This window comes from Rousettus aegyptiacus, unplaced genomic scaffold, assembly GCF_014176215.1.
Source record: "Rousettus aegyptiacus isolate mRouAeg1 unplaced genomic scaffold, mRouAeg1.p scaffold_m13_p_6, whole genome shotgun sequence".
NCBI lineage: Eukaryota > Metazoa > Chordata > Mammalia > Chiroptera > Pteropodidae > Rousettus > Rousettus aegyptiacus.
Genome location: NW_023416309.1, coordinates 6,958,266 through 6,982,392, shown reverse-complemented (window position 1 = coordinate 6,982,392; position 24,127 = coordinate 6,958,266). Strand labels below are relative to the sequence as shown.

The window sequence follows — 24,127 nt, the reverse complement described above, 5'->3', positions numbered from 1 at the left end:
TTCTTGTCCAGAAAAACTGTATTTTGATCGCAATACCTGAAACTGACAGAAAAAAAAGTGTAAATCAATACCTTTCTCTGTGTTTAGTCCTTCTGTGTCATAGCCCTCTATCTTTCTATCTATATCCATATTCATATCCATATCTATATCTAATCTATATTATATATGTGATTATATATATATATATATATATATATATATATATATATATAAACTATTTGCAAAGCATTGAGTAAGGTTCATGGGATCGTAGGATATTCCTTAGAATTGGAATCATTTCACCACATTTTCACTTGTACAATCATATGTAATGTTTAAAGTGAAATGTTTGAGAGTTTGTATATATTTCTTTAATGTTGTTTGCCTTTTCATTCTATTTTAATATTTATTTTTATTTTGTTGAAGTATTTTGAGAGCATGTGGCATATGCCTGTCATATGTGATTTTGTGAAGTCTCTCCACATCTCTGCTTTTCCACTTTATTAATTATCTTGTCCAGATCTGTAATACTTGTTTTTGTTTGTTCATCCAGCTTGACACTGTTTTGTATCTCCAAGTACAATAATATTTCTAATCTTATATTTTTTATCCCAATAATCTATTTATGTATAACTAAATGATTTAAAAAAGGGAAACTTTCAAACTTAACAGGATCAGGGAAATAAACACACTTTCCCTGGAAGAGAAACGATTACTCTCAGGATACTAACTGAGATCCTGTGACTACTTTTTGAACCCAATCTTCCTCACCAGGGACCAATTATTCATCTGTGTGGCAAGGAGTTCTTAGATTTATTACCACTTCTAGCAACTGGGGACATTTGGTCATATGGAGGGCTTCTTACTATTCCAGATTGCTTCCCAGAAAAGCAGGTAGAGCTAACAGTACCTGTCCGAAGGACAGAATTGCAGAAAAACCTTGTCCAGAGGCACACCCTACAACTGCTTTTAGGGTCCTTGTGAGTTTTTAATTTAAATCTTACTTCCTTACTTACTGGCTATATGACCATTGACAAAGGCTAACCCTCTGTGGATCCCAAGTTTTAAATTTCTGAAAGAGGAAAGTAAATTAATTTTAAAAAGAAATATATAATCTTAGTGCCTACCTTCTAGAATTCTCATGAAGATAATTAGCAAGTCATAATTATAGCAAACATTCACTGGGCTCTTAACACAGTTGAGACATTGTGAGTGCCATGTGCTTGAATCTGTCTTTTTATTTTGTAGTAACTATCAAATGGAGTAGTTATTATTTTATCTCCATTTATAGATAGCTAATGGAGTCACAGAATGCTCATACAATTTGCCCAAAGTCCCACAGTTAGCTGATCTGGATTCCAACCCTCATCTCTTGCAGCCTTAGTCTCTATATTTCCAGGATTAGGTTCACACACCATTCAGTGATCAATAAGTATTAGTTATTATTATAGCTATAACTAATTGTTAGCTATGCTTATTACTATTATTAGAAAAACTTTGAAACACATTTTTTTCAGGAATTCTCAAGTGACAAACATGGAGTTAAGTCTCTTTCTAAGACAGGATATTTTTCTTTTATTTTCTGTAAATATGTTATCAACACATGGCTTGCATTCTTAGTGTGAATCTACTAAGAGCCAGATGTTGGAAGTACATATAAATCTTATCTGTCTCCTTTGTCACGTCTCATGTTTCAGACATGAGAATGTCATCTTTCCATGTTGCACTTCACAAATTCTGCCCTCTGCACTCTTCACCTGGGCTTTTAGTTTTTCAGCAAGTATAAGGGTGTCTCAGTCTGTCATCACTGCTGTCTTTCCCTTTTAGCCAAATACTGGGTCTTGAGTTAATGACTGTGAATTTGGAGCCATCCATTCTGTCATGGCTGTTCTTTGCTTTCTTTGTCTTTATGGAGACAAACTATAGGAATACTTCCTACATACCTGCCAACTGATTCATCCTTGTATTTGGTGACTGGCTCATTATTATTATTTTTTTTATTGCATCGCTTACTGATTTTAAACTTGATGCTTGCTTATTGAATCTAGTTATTCTTCCTCACAATTCTGTTTTCAACTGCTAGATCTAATCAGGAGTTGGTGACCTGATGCTATTTATTTTGCCATTTTCCCAGGTGATCTGTGCCTACACCAGTATAGATATAAATGTTAAAATTATTCTGCCAATGAAACCTTGAAATCAATCACAAATGGCAGTAGTAATTGAGAGTTCAGTGAGCAGTAACCGAAGTTCTTATAAGGCTTCTAAGGAATGCTTCAGTAGTGGATTTGATTAAGGAAAAAAGCTTAAAGAGTTTTTCTCATCTTGATTTTTCTTTTACCTTAAATCGAATTTTATCCTATGACAAAGAAGAGACTGAAGTTGCTTTTAAGATACACTAATGTTTCCTTCTGAATATTCCTTTTTCATTGTTTTGATTAGGAGTACTTGAGAAATGATGTTGATGGACTCTGGGAATGGGTTTTATAATGAAAGAGGATGTTGAAGTAGAGAAGATTCTATAAAAGGTTCTTAAATAAGTACTCCTCTTGAATATAAAGAACATGACTTTGGCAGATGACCTTGTAAGAAATGTTAATCCAAAATAGACTTTCGGGCCTTTTACTCTTTCCACTTTTCTGTAGCTTCTTATTTATTCTTCTTCTTCTTTTTTTTTTTTCTGGGATATCTCGCTATGTTCTTTTATTAATTACTGTCCTGATATTAGGGGCAACGTTCATTTTCCACGTCAGCTCAGGAGACTTTCAGCTTAATTAAGTTATCCTTTTGTCTGACTGTCAGTTCCAAAATTTTACTCATCATTTCTGGTTCTGGGACAGAAATCACCTGCCTAATAGGATACCTGATGATGGTCCCTGATGTCCCAGAGGTTCCCAAGTCATTATGCCAATGAAACTACTAATAGGACTGCCCCCTCATAATTTTGGAATAAGGGTAAACCCGGATCCCATAACATTCCAAAGAGAACTGGAATAATAAAATATACTATTACCGAGTGATTCACAAGATAGTAAAATTATTTATAAATATATGAATTTAGTGTGTAGTGTATAATTGAACACAGGTGCAGATTTGGAGCTTTTTTATGAATGTGAGGTACCAGTTAAATGGCTATTACGTTGTACCCCTGGCCCAACCCTGTGAATTTCCAGAGGGAAAATAACTAAACAGAGTGAGCATATTCTTAATGGAAAGACAAATTAACCTAGAAAGAAGATCACATGAATTTTCATTTAAACATCATATTAATTTGCTGTGTAGCCATAAATAAATTGCATAACTCACCTAAACTTCATTTTTCTCACTTTTTTTTCCTGTTGTAGTGTTGTTTAGTAAAGATAGTACACACAGATCCTTCTTCTCATGAAGATTAAAATAACCAGAAAGAGATTTAACCTTTAGTGAAATTAAGACTCAGCCATATGAAGAAGGACTCCAGATTCAAGTATGCTGTCTTGAAAATCGGTAATATACCCTTCTGAGCAAACAGTTTCTTTTGGGGAACAGTAAGAACAACAAGTGGGAACATTCCTGGAACACACTGAACATTGTATAGCATTTGGAAGACCTGAGGATGTCAGGACACATCAAGGCCTCCCTGTCTCACAGGAAGTAGTCAGGTGGTGGATTAGGCCGGAGGAGATATCCCTTGGGGAGCAATCCTGCATTGTTTCTCTCTCTTGGCTGGAGAGAAATAAAGGATAAACTAAACACAGAAGCTCATTTTAATGTATTTCATGGTCAATCAGGGACAATTGCTTTTGTACCATCCCACCCTGGCCCCTCCTGGTATGAATTAAAGATGCTCATCATATTCAAAGAGAAGCTTCCCAAATAATCTAGGAAAAATTGCTCTATAAAAGGTGGTGATTAAAGAAACCATTGCAGGTTAAATACAAAGTAGAATGGAAATTTTACCTCAGAGAAAATGAAACTAATGGCCAAATACATTCCCAGAATTAAACAACATACCTTAAGAAAGCAAAAACCTCATCACAATAAAGTCTCAAAGTAAAGATTTAGGAAACAAAAATGCTGGTAAAGCATAGCAGAAAGAGATGATACATAGCAGATAAGTCAAAGAAAATAGAGAAGAATATTAAAACTAATATAGAAATTAAAGTTACATTGGAAATAACTCAAAGGAGACTAGAAACTGCTAAAATATCACAAGGAACATGAATATTGGCAGAAGTGAAACCAAAAGAAATTAAAATGAACAATAAGTTAAAATGGTTATAAAATTAGAAGAAAGTAATTTATCTGAAAGATAAAATCAAAAAAAAAAAAGTTTCACTATACCCAAATGATATTCCTGAGGAAAAATAAATTAACATACTGAGAAACAATTATAATTTTTCCACCAGATATGAGGAAATTTTGAGAATAAACTTTTGAACTTTAATTTATGGTGTGAAAACCAACACTGGAAAACTGGCACAGAATTACCAACATAAGTATCCTAATTGGCTTGATTTATAAAATGAAGGGGAATCCTTCAGGGAGATTGAAGTAAGATTAAATCTCATATAAAGCGTGACCTCAGAATTCTTCTTAGTGATATTCTCCATTAGGAAAGAACAGATTAATACCTCCTATGTTTTTAGGAAAAGACAGTGTGACTCATCTTCCTAAACTTAGCCAACATATTATTCAAAGTAAAGGTAACTCACAAACATTTTCTAACATGTAATACTTCTAGAAATCTAGTTTCTAGATTTAATTAAAAATATGCTGCCAATAAAAATGAATGGAGGAACTATGGGAAAAGGACTGGTGATAAGCGTTAAATAGTTTTTAAATATTACCTAAGGAAATACTATTGAGAATTATGCTTACAGAACAGAATGGAAATGTTACAAATGGTAATAACTTAGAAAGAATTTATGTGACACAATTTGTAAAGGAAGGTGAGAGGTAGGGTAGGTCTGGCGACTTCCTCTTTTATAAGCTGAGTGCAAATAAAATGCCATTTAAGGGTACTATATCAAATAATATATGCAGAGACATTCAAAATTATAAGAGAACATATTAAAATGAGTTTAATTGGGAAGAAAGTAGAAAATATGTTTTTTCAATGTTACAGTGAAAGAAAGGTCAGTAGATACTAGATAATTATAGGATTAAAAATATTATATCCTATTGTAGTAATAAAGGTAACAGCAAAACATCAACATTCAAATTATCAATAGTAACAAACACACAGACACAATCATAGAATATAGCTAAGAAAAAGGAGAGAGTAGATTTAAAAAAGGAGTAGTGCCATCATGAGGCATAGCAAACTGTGATTATAACTAAATCTGAACATGCCATCATATTAACAAGGGCTCTATTTATTATGGCATATTAATGGTAAAGTTTTTTATTTACACAAGAAATAAATAGGAATTAGTACTTGTGCACCAAATGACATAGCATCACATTCCATAATGAAAATAATACAGAAATTTCAAGGAGAAAGAAAACAAAATATATTAATTGCGGAAAACAATTCAGTATATGCAAACATTTAGAAAAATTAGTAAGGGCATAGAAGACCTATAGAACATAATTGATTTAGTATATCACATAGCATTGTGTTCGTCTTTGTTAAAGATACTTCTTCATAAATTATCTAATGTTTTCGCTAAAACAATATCCTCTTATATTGTGTTCATGGTTTCTGAATTAAGAACACTTTAAAAAGTTTTCTTTAATAAATTACAACTTTATTTTACAAGTTTATAAATTATGCACACTTAAAGACCAGACCCCTCTGACTACTGCATGAACTAAACTCTAAGAACAGGACGATAAGCAGTATTATAACTTTGGAGAGCCATTTTGCATGATAGCACAGTGGTTCTTCTCTCAGTTATCTAAAGAATCAGTTGCTCCTTTGGATAGATACGGAAAGCAAAAGTAGATTCCTTTCTCTCAAAAATCTTCAGTCCAGTGGGGAAAACATATAACATACATCATAATAGATAGAGTACCCAAGATAAGTCCCAGTGTGTAGGGAGGAGGGGAACTTTGGTGACAGTGCCAAAATATAAAAATATAAATCAATCTTATGATGTAACATAGATACCTAGGATACTAATCAGTTACCTAGGGAAGATAGTGATGCATGTGAATAACTAATTTTCGGTGATCTTTGGAACAAAGAAATGACAAAAATCTGTATTCTATCCTTAGGATATCTGCCTGACATCCCTGTTGTCCACTCCCTTCTGCCTGTGTTTATAACAGAGATGTGTCTTCTCCTTAGGGACATTTGCTCTCATTAGAAACCTCCGTTTTCTTATCTTCTCTCAGGAGCCTCTACCTCTGACTCTTTGTCTAGTTACTAACTTTCATTAGTTTTTCTCTTTTATAAACATGATTTCTCAGAAAAATGTTCTGGGCCTTTTTTTCCCCCCTACATTTCCTCCCTAGGATGTCATTTATTCCAATAGCTTAAAATACCGTCTATATTCTAAGACTCCTGTGAGGTTCAGGTTTTATATTAAACTGTGCCTTTGCTTTTACCACATGAGTTTTTGAGTATCTCCAATGTCCAGCTCTTTGGTCTCCTCCTCATTCCTTCCTTTTCATAACTAGCACCATTATCCAATCAGGAAGTCTCACTAGACACCTGTGGCTACTCTTGATTCCTCCATTACCTTTCTCTTTCTGTGCAACCACCCACACCTATGAGCCTTTTATTCCATCCACAAAAATTATTGGTTCTTCATCCAACATTAACTCAAATTTGGCACTCCTCTTTATTTTCAGTACCACCACTAGCACCAAGCAAACTGTTATTTTACCTGTTGCCTGTTGCAGCGATCCCTCTCCATAATATTCTCCACACCTACACTCTTCCCCCTCTACAAACCATTCTTTCAAGGGTGACTTGATTGATCTTCATGAAAGAAAACACATCACCTCCTGGCTCAAAATCATTTCCACTGGTTTATAGCTGCATTCCCAAGGTCCAATGACCCTCTCAACATAAAGTGGTCTCTTCTCTGTTTTTCCAATGTAATTTTTCATTCTTATTCCTCTTCCCCACCCCTACTACTCCACTATGCTCATACCTATTCATTTTGTTTGTTTGTTTTGTTTTGTTTTACTCCTACAGCACCTGGTCTTCCTAGGTGGTCTCCCATCCAAGTACTAACTAAACCTGACCCCGCTTAGTTTTCAAGATCAGATGAGATCGGGCATATTCAGTGTGGCATTGCAGTAGACTCATTCGTTTTTTTTTTTTTTTAACTGTTTCTAGAACAGTATTTCTTGTCTGAATTTAAAGGACATTTAATTAAATAAAAGTCTCCATGGAAAACTTTCCTCTGTCTGTTCTAAATTAATCCCTCCCCATGGGATGCTCCATCTCAGCAGCTTGTTCATTTCCTTCAAAATAGCTAACCACAGACTGTAGTTATGTTTAGTTGTGATCTTGTTTTGTGTCCCCTCATCTGGACTCTAAGGTCTAGGAGGGAAGGGATGATGCAAGACGCTTCATCTTATGTCCAGCTCCTAACACAGTGTAGTACTGTAATAGGTACTCAAGAGTGGGCACATAGTAGCTACCCAATATATATTTGTCGAATTGGTGATTTAAATTCAATTTGGTGTAAAACTTTTCTTAAAAATTCAATAGTTATTAACAGAATTTAAAAAAAAGAAAAGAAAAATGGGGAAAGAAAAAATATAAGAATACCTCAGCCAGAGCATGGAAGGCATCTTAAAATTTACTGGGATTTAGGCTTCTATTATTGGCTTCGAGTCAAGTTCTTTCCATTGAGGCAAGTCAAGATAGGCAAGAGAGAGCTGAGAAGGCTGATGCTGACAAAGTAGTCAACACTGCACTCTGGCCACCTCACCCATAGTGGTTGTTACTATGCCATGCAGTGGGTCTCTACATACAACTTTCTTCCTTTAGCCTTGCCTGCCGTGTTGCTCTGTATTTGGAATTTGTTTATATTTATTGTGCTGGAAAAATCCTTCAGGAGAAAGGACTTCACTCTAGTCTTATCTTAAATTGGTTACTTCCAAGATGTTTTTGTCTGAAATTTCCTAATTAGGCTTAATTTCTTCCTTATATTTTCAGCAACTTGAGTGACAGTAATTCTGTTACATTTGGGAAGCAATATGACACTGGGGCAGGGGTTAACAAACAATAACCTGCAGACCAAAGCTGCCCCATCACTTGTTTTTAAAGATAAAATTTTATTGGAACACAGCTCTACCATTCATTTACACATTGCATTGTCTGTGGCTATTTTCTGGCTCTCATGGCAACGTTGAGCAGATGATGGTGAGACTGCATGGTCCGTGAAGCCAGAAACATTTGCTATTTGTTCTTTTGTAGGAAAATATTGCTCATCTCTGCACTAAGGTATAATCTTCTTTATTCTGAGCTTTATGTATGGTTTTAGAATAGTTTAACTAGTTTTTAATGTTTTATTTACATATTAATAATTAATTTGAGGGGAAATCAGATTTTTGTTTATATAGGTATTCCTCATTTTTCGAAACTTTGTGTTACACCACTTCACTTTTTTACAAAAGACCTACATTAGTACCTGTTTTCAGTAACCAAAAGAAATCTAAAGAGGATTTTCACTTTAAAAAAAAAAGGAAAAAAGAAAAGGAGAAAAGTGAAGACAGTGTTCAGCATTTGTTCTGCAGTAATGGTTATAGAGGCAGCTAGAGTGGCACTGCTATTACTATATATTAGTGTTATTTTAGGTTTTATGTGTTATTTGATATGGTTTGGTAGGTAATTTTCTGGGCCTGGGAATGCTCAAAAACTTTTCCATATAAATTAGTGGTAATTACTTCGCTTTACCCCATTTCTGCTTACAAAAGTTTTTATAGGAATGCTCTACTTTCAGATAGCGGAGGAACTTGAGCCTTCCAATATCAACTAGTTCAGACCGTATTATGTCCCAGGCATTTACTTAATCAATAAATAAAGCTTTCTGTGACCTTTCCATCCCAAGTAATCTCCTGCTGCTCTCAGTGCCCATGGTGTTTGCCTCACATAGCACTTTATCTCCCATAGTGCTACAGCTCACCTGGTGCTTTATCTCCCGTAGCACTCAGCATTTTGACCTTGTATGTGAATCATGCATGTGCATGGCTAATCTGATGACTGGTGTGGTATTGTGTAAAGAAAATTGTATTTTGAGCATGACAGATTGCTAGGCTCTGAGCTGCATAATAGTAGGGATCTTGCCTCTTTCGCTTACCCAGAAACTCACCTAGTGCTTGCCACACGGTAGACATTTATAATGCATGAATGAGTCTGAATTGTGTCTCTATATTAATAAGTACTGGTTCCCTGTTGATGTCAATTGAACTGGATTAAAAACAAACATTATTCAGCACCCCCCTCCCATACATACATATTTTATTTGCACTTTTTCCAGATTGCCACTATTTCTAATAAAAAACCTGAAGATAGATTTGGGTCATTGTACTTTTATAGTTATAAATTTAAATTACAACTCTATCATTTACCAAGAAACTTTGAACAATATACAAAATAGTGTATTTGATTTCATCATCTTTCAAATACAACTAATCATAACCACTTCTCAGAGCTATGGTAGGAAGCAAATGAGGCATCATCTAGAAGGAGCCAGCACAGCCACTAGCTCACCCCAAATGCTCATCAGAGGTCAGTTGTATATCCACGCGCCTGTGTCTTTCATACCAAACCCACAAGGGAAGTACTGTTTCACAGCATGGGCCCCCACTGACTTGTAGTCTCCTAGGGTGTGGAAGCAAGGTTCTTATCTGCAGGTTAATAGCCTGCTGTCTGTGATTTCTGACCCCCTACTTTAGTCTTTCCCACCATACTATATTGCATTACAAGCTGCCACATTGTTGAAGCTAAAACTCTAAGTCATTATTGCTGTTACTCTATCTAGTCCATCAGCAAATCTTCATAAATATATCTTTAATATGTCCATTTCTTACTAGCTTCTCAGTCATCTGTTTAGCTCAAACCATTATTTTTTCCCCTGGTTAGGTGGAAAACCTTTTTACGGGTCTCCTCTTATCCCCTCCGCATGAAAGGTAGATGACCTTTAAAAAAAATTTTTTTTAACCAACATTTTAAAATAATTTTTATTTTTTCAATTAAAGTTGACATTTAGTATTATTTTATATTAGTTTCAGGTGTACAACATAGCGATTAGACATTTATATAACTTATGAAGTGATCACCCCAATAAATCCAGTAACCATCTGATACCATACATAGTTATTACAATACTACTGACTATAATCCCTATACTATACTCTACATCCCCATGACTATTTTGTAACTACCAATTTATGCCTCTTGATCCCCTCCCCCCTTTACCTATCTTCCCACCCCAAATCTGACAACCATCAAAATGATCTTTTTATCTATGAGATTGTTTCTGTTGTTTGTTTGTTCATCCTGTTCTCTAGATTTTATATATGACATTCATCTTTCTCTGTCTGACTCTACTCAGCACAGTACCCTTTAGGTCTACACATGTGGTTGCAAATGGCAAGATTTCATTCGTTTTTATGGCTGAGTACTATTCGATTTCTATATATACATATATGTGTATATATGCACACACACACACATACACAAACACATGCACACACATATATACACACACATACATATATCACCTCTTCTTTATCCATTGATGGACACCTAGAATGCCTCTGTATCTTGACTCTTATAAATAATGCTGCAATGAACATATGGATTCACATGTTTTGGGGTTCTTCAGATAAATACCCAGAAGTGGGATAACTGGATCCTTCTTTGTCTTTAGTATAGCCTTTGTTTTAAAGTCTGTTTTGTCTGGTATAAGTATTGCTACCCCAGCATTTTTTTTTGTTTCTATTTTCATGAAACATCTTTTTTGATTCCTTTACTTTTAGTCTGTGTGTGTCTTTCGATCTGAAATGGGTCTGTTGTAGGCAATGTGTGTGTGTGTGTGTGTGTGTGTGTGTGTGTGTTGTTTTCTTAGCTATTCAGCCACCTTGTCTTTTAATTGGAGCATTTATTCTATTTACATTTGAAGTAAATGTTCCTAGACATGTAATTTGCCATTTAATTATTTGTATTTTTAATTTCTTTTTTGTTTTGTTTTTCCTTAAAGAAGTCCCTCTAAAATTTTCTGTAATGCTGTCTTGGTAATGATAAACTTCTTTAGCTTTTTCTTGTCTGGGAAGTTCTTTATCTGTCCTCCATTCTGAATAATAGCTTTGCTAGGTAGAGCTATCTTGGTTGTAGGTCCTTGCTTTTCATCACTTTGACTATTTCCTGCCAATCCCTTCTGGCCTGCAAAGTTTCTCATGAAAAATCAGCAGACAGTCTTATGGGAACTCCCTTATAGGTAACTAACTGCTTTTCTTTAGCAACTTTTAAGATTCTTTAACCTTTGACATTTTAATTATGCTGTATCTTGCTGTGGGCCTCTTTGGGTCATCTTGTTTGGGACTATCTATGCTTCCTGGGTTTATATACCTATTTCCTCCACCATGTTAGGGAAGTTTTCTGTCATTATTTCTTCAAATAGTTTTTTAAATTTTTTGCTCTCTCTCTTTTCCTCCTGGTATCCCTATGTTGTGAATGTTGGTATGCTTGATGTTGTTTCAGAGGCCCTTTAAACTGTTTTCATTTTCTTTTTTTTTGGATTCTTTTTTCTTTTTGCTGTTCTGATTAGGTGTTTTTTGCTACCTTATCTTCTAAATCACTGATTCGATCCTCTGCCTCATCTAACCTACTATCGATCCATCTAATGTATTCTTCATTTCAGTTATTGTATTCTTCATTTCTGACTGGTTCTTTTTTATGTTTTCTATCTCTTTGTTAAAATTCTCGCTGAATTCATCTACTCTTCTCTTAAGTTCATTGAGCATTTTTATAACAATTTCGTACTCTTCATCTGATAGATTGCTTGTCTCTATTTTGTTTAGTTCTTTTTCTGGAGCTTTGTTTCGTCTTCCCATTTTGCTGCCTACTTGTGTTTGTTTCTGTGTGTTAAGTAGGGCTGCTATGCTTCCCTCCCAGTCTTAGTAGAGTGGCTTTATACAGTAGGTGTGCTGTGAGTTTTAATGGCACATTCTTTTCTGGTCCCCTGAGCTGTGTGCTCCAGGCATGTCCCTTGTATGGGTTGTCTGTGCCCCCCCTGTTGTAGTTGAGCCTTGGTTGCTCTTTACACATAAGCAGGAGGGATTGATCCACAAGCTGATTGGTTGTGATGGCTGACTGTTACCAGTGGAGGAGCTGTTGTGCAGGGGCTGACCTTAAATAGCACGATTCATTTACCAGGGCTCTCGTGCCTGCTCTGTCTGCTCTTTGCTTGTGTCATCCTCAAATGTGACTCTGGGTGGTGCTCTGGCTCAGACTGCAGCTGGCCACTGAGCGTGCAGACCAGGGCTCTGACACAAGCCAAGTTTAGCTGCAGCCTGAGCCCTGTTTGGAACCACCTGGCATGAGCCGCCAAGCAATCCTCAAATGGCTACCACCCATGCTGGGCTTAGATGTGCCTCAAGAAGCTAAGCCATAAACTGAGACCAGCTTCTGTTAGTGTTGGGGTTGGGGCTGCTCAGCAAGAGGTACAGGGCACTCTGAGGCCAGATGTTATTTGTTTAGATTTTGCGAACCTTTGAGAGAATTTAGGAAAGTCTGTAGCATGCGCCAAGGCAGACTATTTGTATGGAAAAATCTCCTGAAAGTAGCTGAGATAGGCCTGCATGTTGGGAGGGGCAGGGTCTCAGAGAATCACCAGGGTGGAGCAACCAGTGTTAATTACATTGATGGAGACTCAGATATGGCAGCTGCCTAGCTCTGAAAGCCGGGCAGGGGAGGGCTCAACAAAAGAACAATGCCCTCTGCCAGCCTTTCTGTCTGGGAGAAAGCTACCCCTCTATCCCTTGCCCTAAAGTCAGACAACTCAGTTCTTCCTCATATGTCCCTAGTGCCTTTTGAGCTGCTGCCCCAGAGCTAGAGCTCAGAGGGAGTGAGTCTGTTAGCGGATAAATCCACAAACAGGCCCCATACAAGAAAAGTGGGTGACTCCAGCTGCTCTCTGTCTCACTCAGTCACGATCTCCACTGTTGTTCACAGCCAGAAGTTGTGAAGACTTCTCTTTCTGGCACTGAAACACTGGCCTGGGGAGCCCAGTGTGGGGCTGGGACCCCTTGCTAATCTGGGAGTATCTCCGTAGCTGAGATATTTCTCCTAATCCTCAACCGCTACACATAGGTGTGGGACCAGCTTGTTTTGTATCTCTGTCCCTCCTATAAGTCTTGAGGTAGCCTCTTCTATGTGTCCCTAATTATAAGACTTCTGTTCAGCTAGCCTTCAGGTGACTCCCAGTGATGACCGTTATGTGTTTTAGTTGTAATTTTGATGTGGTTGTGAGAGGAGACAAACACAGTATTTATCTATTCTGCCATCTTTGCTGGTAGCCTTCCAGGTGATCTTTTAAACTCATGTATCAGAAGATGTCTTTTTAAAATTTCCTAATGATTTCCCATCATGATTATTATGACATCAAATCTCTATGCCATGGTTCACAGAACCCTTATGATGGTGCCCGAAACTTAATCTCATATCCTGGAGCTTTTTCACAGCGCACTAGGCTCAAGGGCTCTTGGACTAATATCAGTAACTTTGAAGATCAAACTTTTCCTGCCTTAGCACCTTTGCATATTGTATTTCTTCTGCCTCTTTTTGCATGGTCCACTCTTTATATCCATCAGGTATCAAGTTAAATTTTTACCGTCAGAGACCTCTATGAGTACTGTGCTTCCTGTTATTTCTTTTCTTAGGGTCCTGTTTTTTCTGTTTATTCTTATCACAATTTATAATTCTACATATTGGAGTTGTTATTTCTGTTTCTGTTGACGATCCTTCTCTTTTATATACTCTCATGAGGCCACACCATGTCTGAGTGGTCATTGATACATACCTAGACCCAGTGCATTTATTTTTGCTTCATAGATGTGCTTAATACATTATTTTTAAATGAGTAAGTGAATGGTGGATGAATAAATGAACAAAGACTTTAGGCAGATTTACCTCTCCCTAGCATATTTTCCTCTGAGTATAAATGGCTGGCTGAAATTCTGACCTATAAATTGAACTATATATTTAGTAAGAGAGTTGTGAATATGCCAGAGCTTTGAAAATGAATGGAAGTCCTTAACATGACTTTTACTCTAAGAAGATAAGTTCCTTTCAAGATGATACTTTCCTCAAATTTTAGAACAAAGGAAAATAAATACACCTTGTAGCTTTGCTCCTCAGTATTTTAATTTCCAAGAGATTGAAGAATTTTCTTTAGGTAAAGTAATAAAATGTAGTGTTGATCCTAGGTTTCAATTAGTAAGAAACATTTTGAGATACCTTTTAGCAATCTCACATGTATATCTGTAACCTTAAATATGAGGATACTAATTTTAAAATATTGTAAGTAATTTTAAAGCTAAGATTTCACTTTCACTGCATATTTCAGAATGATTTAATAAAAAGTTTTGATTTTAATTGGAATTATGAAATGTTTACAAAGCTTGGAAGTTTTCATAGTTCATAAATATTCTTTTTATAGTGTTGTTTTACTATTTTAGAGTGAGCAAAAGAAACTTGAATTCAGACTAAATTCTAAGTATCACTGAGTACACCTCTTAAGTAGACATATATAAATGCCTTTTTAAAAAGTTTAGAAAAAATTCCTTATTGAATAGGTAATATGTTAAATATTGTACGTGAAAATAACTATCCCAATTTTGCCACTGAGGAAAGAGTCTTACAGAAAAGTACCTTGATGGAAGTCATACTGAGCGTAAATGGCTGTTAGCATTTGAACTCAAGTTCCTTTTACTTCAAAGCGATGTTATTTCCATTGCTGATTGTCATAGGACATTTTGCATCAGTCAGTCCTTTTTCTTCTCTCCCCATACCTGCTATTTTATTTGTTTTACCCCTCTTCATTTTTTATTTTCTTTACCCTTCCTTTTTTAAGACAACCATTCTACTTTATATGATGTCAATATTTTTGTTTGTATTCTTGTAATATGTGTATTATTTTGCATGTATGCATTTTCTATTACTTAACGACATTCCTTGCTCTTTTTGATTAAACATGTTTTTAAGATTCCTCTGTGTTGTTACGTGAACATCTAATCTGTTGCTTCTCATTGTTACATAATACATCCTTGGTATGCATCCACCACATTTTACTTCTTCTTCCTCCTAGTAATAGAGAGCTACTTTTCATCTAATTTCCTGCTGTCATAAATGACACTGTAGGTAACTTGCATATTTTCATATAATTATGCCATGATTTCTTTGGGATATATGTTTAGAAATAAATTTCCTCTGTCATAAGGCATATGCCACTTAATTTGACTCATTCGTCCTAGGTTACATTATCCTATCTAATAGTTTTCCTGTGCCTTATATCTGTTTTTGCTAATTTAATTGGTATGCAATAATACTTCATTATTGTTTTAATTTATCAGATTACTAATAAGTTTAACCATCTCTTTGTTTCCTTTTTAGTAAATTATATTGTTGCCGATTTTTCTGTTTTGGCTGTTCCCTTTTTCTTGTTGATTTGTAAGAATTTCTTGCTTGCCATTCTTACATATTACAAATATCCGCTCTCATTTTACTATAACTTTTTTAGCATTTTATTTTTTTATTTTTTGTTGCTTTTGCTTTAAAAGTTTTTTGCTTCCCTTAAGTCACAATGATATTCTACTATTGTTTTATAGTTTTACATGTTAAATATAGATTTTTATTTCACCTTTGTATATGGTTTTAGCTTAGTTCTAGTTTTATTTTTCCATAGAGCATTTCTAATAATGGCATTTCTGATACCATCCATTAAGCAATGGAATATCTAGCATAGTTGCACATTTATTCATTAGAAGGACTTATTTTTTCTTCTGGAGGAAAAAAAATGACTCTTTAACATAAAAAGTTCTTACCCACAATAGAAATTCAGTCAATATTTTTTTTTATGAATGCAGATTACACTTGACGTCTGTTTTAGATATATTCAAAATGCTTTTGGTATGTGGGCATCTGTAAAGGCACATTTCCTTTTGTTCTTATTGCATTAGCTTGAAGTTCTCAGTGGAATTGACATGGGATGTTAAGTTGAGTATTTCAAAAAAACTATCAATATAATTTTACATAATTATACCAGTTTAAATGGGGAACTAAAATTAAAAAGAAATTCTCATTAAAGATAATTTATTCGAATTGGTAAAGTACATGTATTTAAAACAAATGGTGATCACTCATAGGCCTTTATTTCATCTCCAAAGACAAAGATGAGAATGTAGATTAAGATTAGTTAGTATAAAATAAGAGTTTTATGTTACATGATTTTAATAGGTTTCTTTTCCTCTAAATGATGACTACTTAAGTTGGAATTTTTGAAGCATGAGCTAGAACTGAAGGAAAAATGAAGGTTTGGAATGTGTTCCTCATTCCATTAGGGAAAAAAGACTTTTCAGTCACTCAGGTATTAGCACAGATCTCTGACACAAGTTCAGAGGATAAGCTAGTGGAGAATGATGGATGCTAGTAAAGCACTTAGCTTATTATGTAGTTTATTCAAGAATAAATAAGCTATTTACTTTGTTTGAAAGTTCAGTAGATTTGAATTTCAGTCAAATGGAATGGCATTAGATCTTTCTTTATTAATGTTGATACAAGTGTGTTCAGAGGGCTTTTATCAGTTATTGCTAATAATGAGTTTTCTTCCTCATTTGCTCAATGCTCTAATTTTGTAAAGTTCATCTGATTTTTGACATTATGACATGGGCAAGTATATTCATTCAATTTCCTAATGAAATCCTCTAAGGCATTTTCTGGTTGTAGTATTTCATTCTTATAACTTCCTTAAGCAAGTGCTGGAGAAGGAAATTTGGAGAAGGAGAGTATTGTTAAGGATGTATACATTTTTGGAGACAACATTCTTTGAATTTTAGAGGAAAATTAGTGACCTGCTGATTCCCTGAGCAGAATAATTCATACATTTTACAAATACTATAACAGAGCCAGTTATCTACTGTAAGTGGTAGGGGGAAACCCTTGTAAAAGACAGTATTGTTTTTGAATTATGGATGAAATTTGAATTAACCATTTAAAAATATTCCTTGAAAATATACATTCTTTGTCATAATGAGATATAGTGGGAGCGATAATATATGAAAGTTTGACACAGGTGATCAAATCCCAGATCTGACATTTCCTATTATGAGGCCTTAGTCAAGTTATAACTCTAAGCTTATGCCCTTATTTGTAAAATAGCCATGTTTGACAGTAAGCAAGGGGATATCTTTTGTAGTTGGCTTAAGTGGGCCCTTGTTTTTTCTTTCTTTGTCTTCCCCATTCCCAAACCCGGATTCTTACAAGAACAAGTTGAACATTAACCACAAGGAAGACACATTGTTTGTTTTAGCTGGTTTAGCACTTAATACGTTTTTAATTGTCTGTCTATGACTAATGGCAAAGGGGAAAGCCCATATTCTTTAGAGAAAGGAAATCATTTGCCTTTATTTACATTGATCTTGTAATCTTTGTTCTTTTGTGCTGGCTGTTAATTATATCAGTGTCAAACTAATTATCTTAAGTAATGGAAGTTAAATTCCCCCAGTGATTTAAAATAAAAGAATGGAATATTTTGTAAGTATTACAAATGGTTGTTGTTTTAGAGATACATCATGAAGTTTTTATGATATACGGTACATATTTTCGAATGACCATCTGTGTAAAAATTGGCCCCTCTATAGCATTTTGCTGAGTGGAATGGAAGGATTTCTCTCAGCATGCTGCTTTCGAACAAGTTAGAGAATCACAAAATTGAAGTTTTTAAAATGTAAATTCACAGTGCAGACCTGATTGATAAAGTTTATATTAGCATGTTTCTTCTAAGAAACAAGAAAAGGAAAATTTTTTGTTTGTTTTTTTACCAATTATGAAAGTTTGTTTTATCTGGGAAAAAAACTTTACAATGTGTATATCATATCATGAATGGTGTTCCCTTAAATAATTGCTGCAAGTCATTCCTAACAGTGGGATAGGAGAAACTCAAACCCACCAATGCAGGTGATATTATAGGACAGACATGAGGAAGTAAGAAACCTGTGAATTCCAGAAATAGTTATTGAGTACTCACTATGGACTATAAACTGTATTCAGTACAAAGAGCATTTCTAGAAGATAATGTTTGCCCCTATGCAGGGCTTTTATTTTTCTTTTGAGCAACTTCTAAGTGTTAAGTAAAATACTGTGAATATAAAATGATTTATTTATAAAGCAAAATAATGAGAAAAATGTTATTTATATGTACACCTTTTCTAAAGGGTGTAGATCCTGGAGGTCTTATTCTGTTGAGAACCTGAGCAGGTTTGTATATTCAAATTTGGGAACAGATCTGAAAAGAACTGATTATTTGTATAATAGAAGATGACCTTGGAGATTAGGTGGAAGAGAGAGAGGGTGGTTATGTGAGTGAGAACAAGAAAGTGAGTAAATGTCTTCTCCAGATACTGAGTTTTTACACATCTCAGCCAAGGGACCCATTCTCTACCTATATAGCTATTTCTGCCTCAGTTACAATTCCCGATTTACTGGAAAGGAGATCTACTGCAAAATGCACAGCCTATTCCTCACTGACACTTCTCTGAGATTTTATCTATGTATGAATGCTTTGAGCAGGAAATGTTATAAACCTGTCTTTAGAACTGAATCTACTTGATACTCAAGAAAAACAATAACAACAACAATAACAACAAAACTCACAGCAAAGAATATGTGAGTACTTATTTTATTTCTGCAAAATTTCTTTGCCCACCATGATAGAGTAGATCTACTGAGTGTTAACACATTTCTTTTGTTCAGCTTTTGCCTCACATTAGAGAGACTCTCTTCAAAGTTAAAGTGATATTCTGGCAGAACATGAAATTAAACCAGAAGTAAAACTATAATATATAAAAATAAAGCAGCCTTCCAGTAAAATAAAAATATTGATCACAGATTTTCATCACTGGTAACTCTAGAAATGTCTCTAAAATAGCAGAAGAGAAAGAGAAAATGGAAAAGACATAATAAAAAATCAAAAATAAAATTTTCCCAAAATTAAAAATAAAACATTCACAGGATACATTATTAGGATAATTCATAATTCTAATGTTAGAGAGAAAACCATAAAATCCTCTAGAAAGAAAATAAAATCATATCCTAATTAATGGCATTCAGAATGATATCAGAATTTTGACAGCGATCCTGGAAATTAAAAGAAATTGTAGCAGCCCTGAAACTACTAGAAAATAATATTAAATGTCAACTCAATTGAAAAATAAACATTCAAAAAATTATAGCAATTCATTCAATTTTTAAATTTTAAAAAATTTTCAATTACAGTTGACATGTTAGTTTTGGCTATACAAATTAGTAATTGGACATCTATAAAACTTATAAAGTGATCACCTTGATAATCTAGTATGAATCTGACACCATACATAATTATTACTATATTATTGACTATATTCTCTATGCTGTGCTTTAGATCTTGACAATTTCGCAACTGGCAATTACTACCTCTTAATTCTTTAACCTTTTTCAAACCCCTCCACAAAACCACTCTCCCATCTGGCAACCATCAATTTGTTCTCTGTATCTATGAATCTTTTTCTATTTTTTTTTTGGTTTATTTTGATTTTTATATTCCACGTATAAGTGAAATCATGTGGTATTTGTCTTTGTATGACTAATTTTGCTTAATGTAGTACCCTTTATGTCCATTCATGTTACAAATGTCAAGATTTCATTCTTTTATATGGCTGAGTAGTATTCCATTGTATATATGTTCCACATATTCTTTATACATTCGTCTATCAATAGCAAAATAGGTTGCTTTCATACCTTGCTATTGTAAATAATCCTACATATATCTTTCTGAATTAGAAGTGGATTTGTTGGGTCACATGGTAGTTCTACTTTTAATTTTTTGAGGAACTTCTGTACTGTTTTCCAAAGTGGCTGTACCAATTTATAATCCTACCAACAGTGTACAAGAACTGCATTGAAATTTTGAAGGAAAAAAACTTTCAGTGTGAATTGTCACAATTATATAAGGGTTAAGGTAGATGAGTTTCTCTAATTTTCCTGTAGTTTATTTTTAAATATAGGTCTTGGTTCGGGCTACTATACTAAGTTTTTAACATTGAAGAAGCTGCTAAATAAGCTGTAATTGTGAATAAAATTTATATTTATTTTCTTGTGTGTCATTATATGGATAAGGAGAGAAATTGCTTTGAGAGGTTGAATAATATTTTCAAAGATAACATTTAATAGGAGAAATTTTTATTTCAAGTGAAGGTTTGCCTGGAAATGTACATAGGCTAGTGATTTTTTAAAGATGTTAACTATGAGGCTGTATTTTTCTGAATTTGTTGAATGGAGTTAATAGATAAAAAAAAAAAAGGAGGTGTGCCAATACTTGCCTAATAAGGTCTGATGAAGCAAAATTAAAATCCCTTGGTCTTTTCGTCATCATCAGTCTTTTTACGTAAAAGCATAGGAAGACCCTGTTGTGAATTCATCCCTTTGTCTTATAAAGCTTTCTCTCGGCTTGGACATTGACAATAACATTCATGCTGTAAAATTGGCAGGGAATCTAATTATGCATTTTTATCTCCATCTCAGATAATTTCAAAGCTCCTCAAGACAATTATTACCTTTATCTGTTAAATTTGTCAGTGCATTTATGAGAGCTATAGTGTCAACCATACAGATTGTGAGAGAGATGTAGAATTTAGAAATATGGGGCAGTGAGTAAAGTGAGCACTGGATTAGAAGTCTGAAGACCCAGGTTTTAGCACTATCATTGCATCTATTCCCTTGGAGTGCCATCACCTAATTGGAAAAATAGAGACACTGGATAGATGTGTGTGTGTTTTTTTTAATGTACATACTCAATCTGAATTTCTTTGACTCTATGACTATTCTCCTATACTTTGATTTCCCATGTATTTTGCTTTGGTAGGGCACTGTTATTATTTAAAGGCTTTATAGTTTCATAGGATGATGAAAAGAGGAGACACACAGGGAAAATACCAAATACTTGGGTTTAAACCTTGCTTCTGCTTCTTAGGAGCTCTATGGTCTGGGCTGGATTATTCCGTTTCTCTGAGATTTGGTTTCCTTAACTATAAAAAAGGAACATGGTACTTAGCTTTCATTAATTTTTAAAATTTCTGGCAATATATGTAAAGTGCCAGGCATAACAGAAAATTCAATTAATGGCAACTGTTACTCGTGTGATGCTTTCTAATTTAAGAACTAGGGCGTGAATTTAACCACAGGGGAATCTCATTTTGAGAAGATAAAGAATTAGGAAAAAATCTGAATGGTATTGAAAATCAATTAATAAAATTCTCTTTCATCAATTATTTATTTCAACATTCTCTGATTTGCCTTGCCCTCCTGGAAAGTTAGAATATGTTTATATATTCCAATTCATATTTTGAAGAATCTTTGCAAATACCAGTAATCATCATATATCAGCCTGATTTTGCCCAGTCTCCTGTTTTGTTTTGTTTTTTTCCTTTGGCTCAAAAAATATTGTGAAACACTTAGATTTTTATTCCTGTGGAAAGCATGACATATGAATGAAAACTATAGGATAGTCTTTATGGTAATGAATGTTTAGATTGGTCACCTTATATCCTTGCAGTTTTCACCTATACCACTTGTTCTATGGAATCTCCTGTTATAATTCGAAAGACGTTCCCCATGCTAGTTAGTTTATTTTAAAAAGAAGGTTCTTGATCCAGTGGCCATCTTTTCTGAAGACAATAATATTGGCCCATTTCCAGACTAACCTATTTTGCTCTCATGTTGCAAAGCTTCTAATGTACCCCACTGCGTGCCTTAAAAATCATTTCGGTTTTGACATACATTGCTTAAGGGTGTTACAACATGTTCTGAATTTATTTTCTCCAGGAATCACTCTGTGATGGATAATTTAGCTGGGTAACTATTTATTAAAGAAAAAAATATGAGGGATGAAAAGTCTAAATGACCTTTTTTTCCTGGAGATAGATAACAAGGGCATCTATTCTTTTGGAAAACAGCATAATTATTGCTTCCCTGTTTACCAATTAAAGCTGAGATATGCTTTGGCATAAAAAATTGTACTTAAATCTCAGTAATTGATGTCTGACCAAAAGAGGGGTTAAATATCTCCAAGAGGTCAGGTATAACAGAAAAAAATAATAGCAGAAAAAATAATGAAAAGGAAAAAAATGAAAAATATAGCAGAAAAAATAATGAAAGGAAAATTATGCTAGTCTGAATCCTGGAATGGCATGTTTTGTGTTTACTGAAAATAGAGGGAATTGGTATTTGCAAGGACTTTTCAGAGAGTAAAGGGTGGAGAGTCAGAGCATCTGGATGTGATGTCAGCCTTGCCTATTCCCTGTGTGACTTTGAGCAAGATACTACCTCTCTCAACCTTGTTCTCCTCATCCCTAGTATAGGAGATGCCTCAGAAGACTGTTATAAGGTATACTAAAATTACATCCAAGCAAGCCTGTTATCAACTGTAATGGACTAGGAAATATTATAAACAATAATAATGCTGCCTTCTATTCAGCTGCAGAGCCAGCTGCTGGGCACTAAGAAGAGGCCAAGGAAGATCTGATGCTGCCCTCAAAAGTACAGGGAAACATCCTTGATGACATTGATGACATTGTTCTCTTCAGAAAACTTGCTCTCCTAAATCTGCTGAATTGAATGAACATTTCTTAGCATTTGCCTTGTGTATTATACCCAATGAAGTACTGTTCAAATGTAATTTTGGGTCCAAGTTACTTCACAATTCCTAAGCTTCCAAAATCTGATATTTGATACAATGTAAGATATTTCTGGATATGATTATATCTAGAAAAATATTATAATCCAGGAATCAGTTGCACTCTAAGAAGGGTACATATAGAAATATATTATACCTGAAACGAACCTTCATTTGAATCCTGGGACTTTGAGACCAGAATCTAAATGCTGGTTTTTATGTCACTTAATACTTTGATATTTATAATGATTTATAATGATTAGATTCAAAACTATTCATTCATATATATGCAGATCCTTGAACTGAGTTCAAATAATCTAAATGTTTTTTTTTTTCTCATCACTGCTCACTGCTCATTTTCTCTGTGCCAACCTCCCCTGTAAAGATTCTTCATCTTGAATAATAACAGACAATAGTAAGATTAATAATAACAGTAATAATAACAAAACTACCATTTATTTAACTTCCTCAGTGTTCCACTTTTATCATAATAATGTTAGCAACATCATCTCTTATCTAATAGTTCTTCTTTTTCCTATTTACTCTTAATGCCCTGCAATTTACTCTTCAACCTCTACATCAAAAGCGCTGACCCTAAAAGGCACCAGTGACCCCACTGTAACCAAATTCACTAGCTCTTTTTGAATTCTAGTTTGCTTTGATCACTCTGTACTAGTGTCTCTCTGGAACAGCTTCTTTCTTTTAGAACTCTTCTATGTCTTTGTGTCTGTCACCTCTACTGACCTTCTGAGAGCTGCTTTGTGGTCTCCTCTATCTACTTCTGCCCTGCATGTAAATTCTCCCCCGCCAACCCCTCTATAACTCCTCCATTTTCAGGCTTTCCTTTCTCATGAAGACTTTGAGCTGGCTTCTCTGCAAGGGAGCAGACTGCAGAAGTTAAGGAGTCTGCTACCTGCCTTCCTGGTCCCAAACCTCTCTGTCCTTCCAAGCTGGGTGACTGTGTGCACATAAAGTAATTTTAGCTTTCTCATTGGTAAAGTGGGAATAATACAGGCACAGCTAATGATATTGAATTTTGCATTTTTGCACTTCATAGATGTTCAATTTTACAAAAAAAAAAAGAGCTTTTGCCTATGTGTAGCCTTCTACTGGCAAAAAGATTACAACTTGCTTTATTGTACTAGTCTGGAATCAAACCTGCAATATCTCCAAATAATATGCCTGTAATAATATCTATTTTATAGGGTATTGGAGAGGGGTCAATATGTTACGACATGCAAAAATGATTAAAGTAATTTCTGGCCCATGATAAG

The 24,127-nt window shown here is 34.6% G+C and overlaps 1 non-coding gene and 1 pseudogene across 1 annotated transcript in view; one reads left to right on the top strand and one right to left on the bottom strand.

Moving 5' to 3' along the window:
- LOC107498386 overlaps positions 1–24,127 on the top strand; it is a 973,375-nt gene that overhangs the window by 309,534 nt on the left and 639,714 nt on the right. The window lies entirely within an intron of this gene.
- LOC118604259 lies at positions 7,100–7,218 on the bottom strand (annotated as a pseudogene).